Consider the following 11154-nt stretch of genomic DNA (forward strand, 5'->3'; position numbering starts at 1 on the left):
AGGAACTGGATTACAAAACAGAAGAGGGTCTCAAATTTAAAAAACAAACTTATGCTTGTTTAAGGGGAAAGGTGAGTTGGGGTGCTGCATAAAACCAGAGATTGAAATGAGCACAGATAAAGTTCCTTAAGCCAAATATGGAATAGACAAGAGCTACTCCTTGCTCAACGAAATGGACTCAAAACCCCATATGAAACGCCTAATAATGTACCTGACTAGTAAGTATCTTAAAACCTATGGATTGCTATGTCTCTGAAAGAGAATCAAGCGTGAGTACCGGGGCATAAACGCAGCAGTGATAGGATTGGAGAGGTTCGGTGAGCAAATGAAGACCCTTTGAAGTCATATTGCATGGTACCCATTCCACGGGTCTCAACTCTCCAGGTTTAAGGGATTCTTCCTTCAGCTAAAACATGCATGTGGAACCCAGAGTATGATCAACCATGTGATCGGGAGATGGGTTCAAATATGTCTCAGTTCTTGTCCCCTGGTACTCGGGTGCAACATTCCACACGCTTTACTAAGTCTCTCCCGACTTGGAGAGTCAGTGCCTTTAACCTCCTGTTTGGCTCAGTTTGCAATTTCTACGGAAGATGAACAGGGATAGGGAGGACCAATGAGACACTAGCTGGAGGTGTCTGGACGGGCAAATTTAACTCTCATTTCCCACCAGGAAGAGGAATTAAGCAAAGGCTCAGCGTGCCGTGCCGGAACCAGATTAGGGCCTGAAGCAATCCTGCGGTGTTGCGGCCAGCTCACAAGAAAGCGAGTTGAAGAAAGGAGCTCAGGGGCACTGTAATTCACATACCTGCAGAGTTATAAATGACAGCTATCGTCCAAAAATATACTGAAGTAAGGCTGCCAAGAGGACTTGAAAGCTGGGCAGAATTGCAGGAAACCGATTTCAGGAGGTAGACTGGAATTGCATTTAAAGCATAGGAAAAGAGGCAGAACGTCGACAATGATGCACTTGGACAAAAAGGGCGTATGCGTTTTTTCCTGAATATATTCAGGAAAAAACGCATACGCCCTTTTTGGCCAACCAAGCAAGCTTGCAAAGGAAATCTGCACTACAATGAAGTCTCACTTCCCCCCGGTCAAAAGGGCCATGTGAAAAAAGTGTAAAATCCAGAAAGGCAGGACAGGCCATGGAGAACTGGGAGCCTTGTTATGCTGATGGGCGGGATGTAAATTGCCAACAGCCACTGGTTAGAAGTGTATGGTGTTTCCTGAAACATCTAAAAAACAAAGGAACAGAGCCTAGGGCACTTCCAATTATGGTCCTATAGCTTAGGGAAATTAAAATCAAAAAGCAGAACCACCCAAAAGTTTTTGATGGCTCTGTTTACAAGAACGTCGTTTACGATAGAAGTTCAATATCGCAGAAAGTGAAAAATGGATAAAGAATTTGTGGTACTTACGTACAATGCAATATCACTCAGCAATGAGATCTATGTCATCAGGCCCATAGCAGCATAATGAGTGGATTCAGGTATGATGATTCTAACTACAATATGTAAAACAGAAAAAGAAACGTCTTAAGATATCACCAATACACAGAATGTAAACTTGGCTACAGAGGAACTGAATTACAAAACAGAACATGGTCTCAAATTTAGAAAACCAACTTATGCTTGCTTAAGTGGAAAGGTGAGTTGGGGTGTTGCATAAAACCAGAGATTGAAATGAGCATATATAAAGTTCCTTAAGCCAAATATGTAATAGACAAGAGCTACTCCTTGCTCAACGAAATGGACTCAACAACCCATATTAAACGCCTAAGAATGTATCTGACTAGTAAGTATCTTAAAACCTATGGATTGCTATGTCTCCAAAAGAGAAACAAGCGTGTGTACAGGGGCATAAACGCAGCAGTGATAGGATTGGAGAGGTTTGGTAAGCAAATGAAGACCCTTTGAAGGCATATTGCATGGTACCCATTCCACGGGTCTCAACTCTCCAGGTTTAAGGGATTCTTCCTTCAGCTAAAACATGCATGTGGATCCCAGAATATGATCAACCATGTGATGGGGAGACGTGTTCAAATATGTCTCAGTTCTCGTCCCCTGGTACTCGGGTGCAACATTCCAGACGCTTTACTAACACTCTGCCAACTTGGAGAGTCATTGCCTTTAACCTCCTGTTTGGCCCAGTTTGAAATTTCTGCAAAAGATGAACAGGAATAGGGAGAACCGATGAGAGACAAGCTGGAGGTGTCTGGACGGGCAAATTTAACTCTCATTTCCCACCAGGAAGAGGAATTAACCAAAGGCTCAGCGTGCCGTGCTGGAACCAGATTAGGGCCTGAAGCAATCCTGCGGTGTTGCGGACAGCTCACAAGAAAGCGAATTGAAGAAAGGAGCTCAGGGGCACTGTAATTCACAAACCTGCAGAGTTATAAATGACAGCTATCCTCCAAAAATATACTGAAGTAAGGCTGCCAAGAGGACTTGAAAGCTGGGCAGAATTGCAGGAAACCGATTTCAGGAGGTAGACTGGAATTGCATTTAAAGCATAGGAAAAGAGGCAGAACGTCGACAATGATGCACTTGGACAAAAAGGGCGTATGCGTTTTTTCCTGAATATATTCAGGAAAAAACGCATACGCCCTTTTTGGCCAACCAAGCAAGCTTGCAAAGGAAATCTGCACTACAATGAAGTCTCACTTCCCCCCGGTCAAAAGGGCCATGTGAAAAAAGTGTAAAATCCAGAAAGGCAGGACAGGCCATGGAGAACTGGGAGCCTTGTTATGCTGATGGGCGGGATGTAAATTGCCAACAGCCACTGGTTAGAAGTGTATGGTGTTTCCTGAAACATCTAAAAAACAAAGGAACAGAGCCTAGGGCACTTCCAATTATGGTCCTATAGCTTAGGGAAATTAAAATCAAAAAGCAGAACCACCCAAAAGTTTTTGATGGCTCTGTTTACAAGAACGTCGTTTACGATAGAAGTTCAATATCGCAGAAAGTGAAAAATGGATAAAGAATTTGTGGTACTTACGTACAATGCAATATCACTCAGCAATGAGATCTATGTCATCAGGCCCATAGCAGCATAATGAGTGGATTCAGGTATGATGATTCTAACTACAATATGTAAAACAGAAAAAGAAACGTCTTAAGATATCACCAATACACAGAATGTAAACTTGGCTACAGAGGAACTGAATTACAAAACAGAACATGGTCTCAAATTTAGAAAACCAACTTATGCTTGCTTAAGTGGAAAGGTGAGTTGGGGTGTTGCATAAAACCAGAGATTGAAATGAGCATATATAAAGTTCCTTAAGCCAAATATGTAATAGACAAGAGCTACTCCTTGCTCAACGAAATGGACTCAACAACCCATATTAAACGCCTAAGAATGTATCTGACTAGTAAGTATCTTAAAACCTATGGATTGCTATGTCTCCAAAAGAGAAACAAGCGTGTGTACAGGGGCATAAACGCAGCAGTGATAGGATTGGAGAGGTTTGGTAAGCAAATGAAGACCCTTTGAAGGCATATTGCATGGTACCCATTCCACGGGTCTCAACTCTCCAGGTTTAAGGGATTCTTCCTTCAGCTAAAACATGCATGTGGATCCCAGAATATGATCAACCATGTGATGGGGAGACGTGTTCAAATATGTCTCAGTTCTCGTCCCCTGGTACTCGGGTGCAACATTCCAGACGCTTTACTAACACTCTGCCAACTTGGAGAGTCATTGCCTTTAACCTCCTGTTTGGCCCAGTTTGAAATTTCTGCAAAAGATGAACAGGAATAGGGAGAACCGATGAGAGACAAGCTGGAGGTGTCTGGACGGGCAAATTTAACTCTCATTTCCCACCAGGAAGAGGAATTAACCAAAGGCTCAGCGTGCCGTGCTGGAACCAGATTAGGGCCTGAAGCAATCCTGCGGTGTTGCGGACAGCTCACAAGAAAGCGAATTGAAGAAAGGAGCTCAGGGGCACTGTAATTCACAAACCTGCAGAGTTATAAATGACAGCTATCCTCCAAAAATATACTGAAGTAAGGCTGCCAAGAGGACTAGAATGCGGGGCAGAATGGCAGGAACCCGATTTCAGGAGGTAGACTGGAATTGCATTTAAAGCATAGGAAAAGAGGCAGAACGTCCACAATGATGCACTTGGCCAAAAAGGGCGTATGCGTTTTTTCCTGAATATATTCAGGAAAAAACGCATACGCCCTTTTTGGCCAACCAAGCAAGCTTGGAAAGGAAATCTGCACTACAATGAAGTCTCACTTCCCCCCGGTCAAAAGGGCCATCTGAAAAAAGTGTAAAATCCAGAAAGGCAGGACAGGCCATGGAGAACTGGGAGCCTTGTTATGCTGATGGGTGGGATGTAAATTGCCAACAGCCACTCTGGAGAAATGTATGGTGTTTCCTGAAACATCTAAAAAACAAAGCAACAGAGCCTAGGGCACTTCCACTTATGGTCCTATAGCTTAGGGAAATTAAAATCAAAAAGACACAGCCACCCCAAAGTTTGGGACGGCTCTGTTTACAAGAACCTCCTTTACAGTACAAGTTCAATATAGCAAAGAGTGAAAAATGGATAAAGAAGTTGTGGTACTTACGTACAATTCAATATCACTCAGCAATGAAATCCATGTCATCAGGACCGTAACAGCATAATGAGTGGATACAGGTAGGATGATTCTAACTGAAATAAGTCACACAGAAAAAGAAACATCATAAGGTATCACTAATACACGGAATGTAAACTTGGCTACACAGGAACTGGATTACAAAACAGAAGAGGGTCTCAAATTTAGAAAACCAACTTATGCTTGCTTAAGGGGAAAGGTGAGTTGGGGTGCTGCATAAAACCAGAGATTGAAATGAGCACAGATAAAGTTCCTTAAGCCAAACATATAATAGACAAGAGCTACTCCCTGCTCAACGAAATGGACTCAACACCCCATATGAAACGCCTAAGAATGTACCTCACTAGTTAGTATTTTAAAACCTATGGATTGCTATGTCTCCAAAAGAGAAGCAAGCGTGTGTACAAGGGCATAAACGCAGCAGTGATAGGATTGGAGAGGTTCGGTGAGCAAATGAAGACCCTTTGAAGTCATATTGCATGGTACCCATTACACGGGTCTCAACTCTCCACGTTTAAGGGATTCTTCCTTCAGCTAAAGCATGCATGTGGAACCCAGAGTATGATCAACCGTGTGATCGGGAGACGTGTTCCAATATGTCTCAGTTCTCGTCCCCTGGTACTCGGGTGCAACATTCCAGACGCTTTACTAACACTCTCCCGACTTGGAGAGTCAGTGCCTTTAACCTCCTGTTTGGCCCAGTTTGCAATTTCTGCGGAAGATGAACAGGAATAGGGAGAACCAATGAGAGACTAGCTGGAGGTGTCTGGACGGGCAAATTTAACTCTCATTTCCCACCAGGAAGAAGAATTAACCAAAGGCTCAGCGTGCCGTGCCGGAACCAGATTAGGGCCTGAAGCAATCCTGCAGTGTTGCGGCCAGCTCACAAGAAAGCGAGTTGAAGAAAGGAGCTCAGGGGCACTGTAATTCACAAACCTGCAGAGTTATAAATGACAGCTATCGTCCAAAAATATACTGAAGTAAGGCTGCCAAGAGGACTTGAAAGCGGGGCAGAATTGCAGGAAACCGATTTTAGGAGGTAGACTGGAATTGCATTTAAAGCATAGGAAAAGAGGCAGAACGTAGACAATGATGCACTTGGCCAAAAAGGGCGTATGCGTTTTTTCCTGAATATATTCAGGAAAAAACGCATACGCCCTTTTTGGCCAACCAAGCAAGCTTGCAAAGGAAATCTGCACTACAATGAAGTCTCTCTTCCCCCCGGTCAAAAGGGCCATCTGAAAAAAGTGTAAAATCCAGAAAGGCAGGACAGGCCATGGAGAACTGGGAGCCTTGTTATGCTGATGGGCGGGATGTAAATTGCCAACAGCCACTCGAGAGAAGTGTATGGTGTTTCATGAAACATCTAAAAAACAAAGCAACAGAGCCTAGGGCACTTCCAGTTATAGTCCTATAGCTTAGGGAAATTAAAATCAAAAAGACACAGCCACCCCAAAGTTTGGGACCTCTCTGTTTACAAGAACCTCATTTACGGTAGAAGTTCAATATCGCAGAAAGTGAAAAATGGATAAAGAAGTTGTGGTAGTTACGTACAATGCAATATCACTCAGCAATGAAATCTATGTCATCAGGCCCGTAGCAGCATAGACTGGATTCAGGTATGATGATTCTCACTGAAATAAGTCACACAGAAAAAGAAACATCATAAGATATCACTAATACAAGGAATGTAAACTTGGCTACACAGGAACTGGATTACAAAACAGAACAGGGTCTCAAATTTAGAAAACCAACTTATGCTTGCTTAAGGGGAAAGGTGAGTTGGGGTGCTACATAAAACCAGAGATTGAAATGAGCACAGATAAATTTCCTTAAGCCAAATATGGAATAGACAAGAGCTACTCCTGCTCAATGAAATGGACTCAACACCCCATATTAAACGCCTAAGAATGTACCTGACTAGTAAGTATCTTAAAACCTATGGATTGCTATGTCTCCAAAAGAGAATCAAGCGTGTGTACAAGGGCATAAACGCAGCAGTGATAGGATTGGAGAGGTTCGGTGAGCAAATGAAGACCCTTTTAAGTCATATTGCATGGTATTCATTCCACGGGTCTCAACTCTCCAGCTTTAAGGGATTCTTCCTTCAGCTGAAACATGCATGTGGAACCCAGAGTATGATCAACCGTGTGATTGGGAGACGTGTTCAAATATGTCTCAGTTTTCGACCGCTGGTACTCAGGTGCAACATTCCAGATGCTTTACTAACACTCTCCCGACTTGGAGAGTCAGTGCCTTTAACCTCCTGTTTGGCCCAGTTTGCAATTTCTGCGAAAGATGAACAGGAATAGGGAGAACCAATGAGAGACTAGCTGGAGGTGTCTGGACGGGCAAATTTAACTCTCATTTCCCCCCAGGAGGAGGAATTAACCAAAGGCTCAGCGTGCCATGCCGGAGCCAGATTAGGGCCTGAAGAAATCCTGCGGTGTTGCGGCAAGCTCACAAGAAAGCGAGTTGAAGAAAGGAGCTCAGGGGCACTGTAATTCACAAACCTGCAGAGTTATAAATGACAGCTATCGTCCAAAAATATACTGAAGTAAGGCTGCCAAGAGCAGTTGAACGCGGCGCATAATTGCAGGAATCCGATTTCAGGAGGTAGACTGGAATTGCATTTAAAGCATAGGAAAACAGGCAGAACGTCGACAATGATGCACTTTGCCAAAATGGGCGTATGCATTTTCTCCTGAATATATTCAGGAAAAGACGCATACGCCCTTTTTGGCCAACCAAGCAAGCTTGCAAAGGAAATCTGCACTACAATGAAGTCTCAGTTCCCCCCGGTCAAAAGGGCCATCTGATAAAAGTGTAAAATCCAGAAAGGCAGGACAGGCCATGGAGAACTGGGAGCCTTGTTATGCTGATGGGCGGGATGTAAATTGCCAACAGCCACTGGGGAGAAGTGTATGGTATTTCCTGAAACATCTAAAAAACAAAGCAACAGAGCCTACGGCACTTCCAATTATGGTCCTATAGCTTAGGGAAATTAAAATCAAAAAGACACAGCCACCCCAAAGTTTGGGACGGCTCTGTTTACAAGAACCTCGTTTATGGTACAAGTTCAATATCGCAGAAAGCGAAAAATGGATAAAGAAGTTGTGGTACTTATGTACAAAGCAATATCACTCAGCAATGAAATCTATGTCATCAGGCCCGTAGCAGCATAATCAGTGGATTCAGGTATGATGATTCTAACTGAAAAAAGTCACACAGAAAAAGAAACATCATAAGATATCAGTAATACACGGAATGTAAACTTGGCTACACAGGAACCTGATTACAAAACAGAAGAATGTCTCAAATTTAGAAAACCAACTTATGCTTGCTTAAGGGGAAAGGTGAGTTGGGGTGCTGCATAAAACCAGAGATTGAAATGAGCACAGATAAATTTCCTTAAGCCAAATATGTAACAGACAAGAGCTACTCCTTGCTCAACGAAATGGACTCAACACCCCATATTAAACACCTAAGAATGTACCTGACTAGTAAGTATCTTAAAACCTATGTATTGCTATGTCTCCGAAAGAGAATCAAGAGTGTGTACAGGGGCATAAACTCAGCAGTGATAGGATTGCAGAGGTTCGGTGAGCAAATGAAGACCCTTTGAAGTCATGTTGCATGGTACCCATTCCATGGTTCTCAACTCTCCAGGTTTAAGGGATTCTTCCTTCAGCTAAAACATGCATGTGGAACCCAGAGTATGATCAACCGTGTGATCGGGAGACGTGTTGAAATATGTCTCAGTTCTCGTCCCCTGGTACTTGGGTGCAACATTCCAGATGCTTTACTAACACTCTCCCGACTTGGAGAGTCAGTGCCTTTAACCTCCTGTTTGGCCCAGTTTGCAATTTCTGCGAAAGATGAACAGGAATAGGGAGAATCAATGAGAGACTAGCTGGAGGTGTCTGGACGGGCAAATTTAACTCTCATTTCCCCCCAGGAGGAAGAATTAACCAAAGGCTCAGCGTGCCATGCCGGAGCCAGATTAGGGCCTGAAGAAATCCTGCGGTGTTGCGGCCAGCTAACAAGAAAGCGAGTTGAGGAAAGGAGCTCAGGGGCACTGTAATCACAAACCTGCGGAGTTATAAATGACAGCTATCGTCCAAAAATATACTGAAGTAAGGCTGCCAAGAGGAGTTGAAAGCGGGCCATAATTGCAGGAATCCGATTTCAGGAGGTAGACTGGAATTGCATTTAAAGCATAGGAAAAGAGGCAGAACGTCGACAATGATGCACTTGGCCAAAATGGGCGTATGCATTTTCTCCTGAATATATTCAGGAAAAGACGCATACGCCCTTTTTGGCCAACCAAGCAAGCTTGCAAAGGAAATCTGCACTACAATGAAGTCTCACTTCCCCCTGCTCAAAAGGGCCATCTGAAAAAAGTGTAACATGCAGAAAGGCAGGACAGGCCATGGAGAACTGGGAGCCTTGTTATGCTGATGGGCGGGATGTAAATTGCCAACAGCCACTCTGGAGAATTGTATGGTGTTTCCTGAAACATGTAAAAAACAAAGGAACAGAGCCAAGGGCACTTCCACTTATGGTCCTATAGCTTAGGGAAATTAAAATCAAAAAGACACAGCCACCCCAATGTTTGGGACGGCTCTGTTTACAAGAACCTCGTTTACGGTACAACTTCAATATCGCAGAAAGCGAAAAATGGATAAAGAAGTTGTGGTACTTACGTACAATGCAATATCACTCAGCAATGAAATCTATGTCATCAGGCCCGTAGCAGCATAATGAGTGGATTCAGGTATGATGATTCTAACTGAAATAAGTCACACAGAAAAAGAAACATAAGATATCACTAATACACGGAATGTAAACTTGGCTACAGAGGAACTGGATTACAAAACAGAAGAGGGTCTCAAATTTAGAAAACCAACTTACGCTTGCTTAAGGGGAAAGGTGAGTTGGGGTGCTGCATAAAACCAGAGATTGAAATGAGCACAGATAAAATTCCTTAAGCCAAATATGGAATAGACAAGAGCTACTCCTTGCTCAACGAAATGGACTCAACACCCCATATTAAACGCCTAAGAATGTAATTGACTAGTAAGTATCTGAAAACCTATGGATTTCTATGTCTCCGAAAGAGAATCAAGTGTGTGTACAGGGACATAAACGCAGCAGTGATAGGATTGGAGAGGTTCGCTGAGCAAATGAAGACCCTTGGAGGTCATATTGCATTGTACCCATTCCACAAGTCTCAACTCTCAAGGTTTAAGGGATTCTTCCTTCAGCTAAAACATGCATGTGGAGCCCAGAGTATGATCAACCGTGTGATCGGGAGACGTGTTCCAATATGTCTCAGTTCTCGTCCCCTGGTACTCGGGTGCAACATTCCAGACGCTTTACTAACACTCTCCCGACTTGGAGAGTCAGTGCCTTTAACCTCTTGTTTTGCGCAGTTTGCAATTTCAGCGGAAGATGAACGGGAATAGGGAGAACCAATGAGAGACTAGCTGGAGGTGTCTGGATGGGCAAATTTAACTCTCATTTCCCACCAGGAAGAGGAATTAACCAAAGGCTCAGCTTGCCGTGCCAGAACAAGATTAGGGCCTGAAGCAATCCTGTGGTGTTGCGGCCAGCTTACAAGCAAGTGAGTTGAAGAAAGGAGCTCAGGGGCACTGTAATTCACAAACCTGCAGAGTTATAAATGACAGCAATCATCCAAAAATATACTGAAGAATGGCTGCCAAGAGGATTTCAAAGCGGGGCAGAATTGCAGGAAACCGATTTCAGGAGGTAGACTGCAATTGCATTTAAAGCATAGGAAAAGAGGCAGAACGTCGACAATGATACCCTTGGCAAAAAAGGGCGTATGTGTTTTTTCCTGAATATATTCAGGAAAAAACACATACGCCCTTTTAGGCCAACCAAGGAAGCTTGAAAAGGAAATCTACACTATAATGAAGTCTCACTTCCCCCCGGTCAAAAGGGCCATCTGAAAAAATTGTAAAATCCAGAAAGGCAGGACAGGCCACGGAGAACTGGGAGCGTTGTTATGCTGATCGGCGGGATGTAAATTGCCAACAGCCAATCGGGAGATGTGTATGGTGTTTCCTGAAACATCTAAAAAACAAAGCAACAGAGCCTAGGGCACTTCCAATTATGGTCCTATAGCTTAGGGAAATTAAAATAAAAAAGACACAGCCACCCCAAAATTTGGGATGGCTCTGTTTACAAGAACCTCGTTTATGGTACAAGTTCAATATCGCAGAAAGCGAAAAATGGATAAAGAAGTTGTGGTACTTACGTACAAAGCAATATCACTCAGCAATGAAATCTATGTCATCAGGCCCGTAGCAACATAATGAGTGGATTCAGGTATGATGATTCTAACTGAAATAAGTCACACAGAAAAAGAAACATCATAAGATATCAGTAATACACGGAATGTAAACTTGGCTACACAGGAACCTGATTACAAAACAGAAGAGGGTCTCAAATTTAGAAAACCAACTTATGCTTGCTTAAGGGGAAAGGGGAGTTGGGGTGCTGCATAAAACCAGAGATT

General features: G+C 43.3%; 1 long non-coding RNA gene across 3 annotated transcripts in view; it reads right to left on the reverse strand.

Moving 5' to 3' along the window:
* Window positions 1-10923, reverse strand: part of LOC125963191 (uncharacterized) — a 381142-nt gene extending 370219 nt beyond the window's left edge. For 2 of the 3 annotated variants that reach the window (XR_007475005.1, XR_007475006.1), the window contains exon 1: window positions 7742-7767. This is a non-coding gene — a long non-coding RNA (uncharacterized LOC125963191). Of the gene's footprint in view, window positions 1-7741; window positions 7768-10897 lie in introns of those variants that run through there. The other variant, XR_007475007.1, reaches the window with a different exon arrangement.
* Window positions 10924-11154: the final 231 nt, after the last annotated feature.

Source organism: Orcinus orca, unplaced genomic scaffold (genome assembly GCF_937001465.1).
Source record: "Orcinus orca unplaced genomic scaffold, mOrcOrc1.1 scaffold_90, whole genome shotgun sequence".
NCBI lineage: Eukaryota > Metazoa > Chordata > Mammalia > Artiodactyla > Delphinidae > Orcinus > Orcinus orca.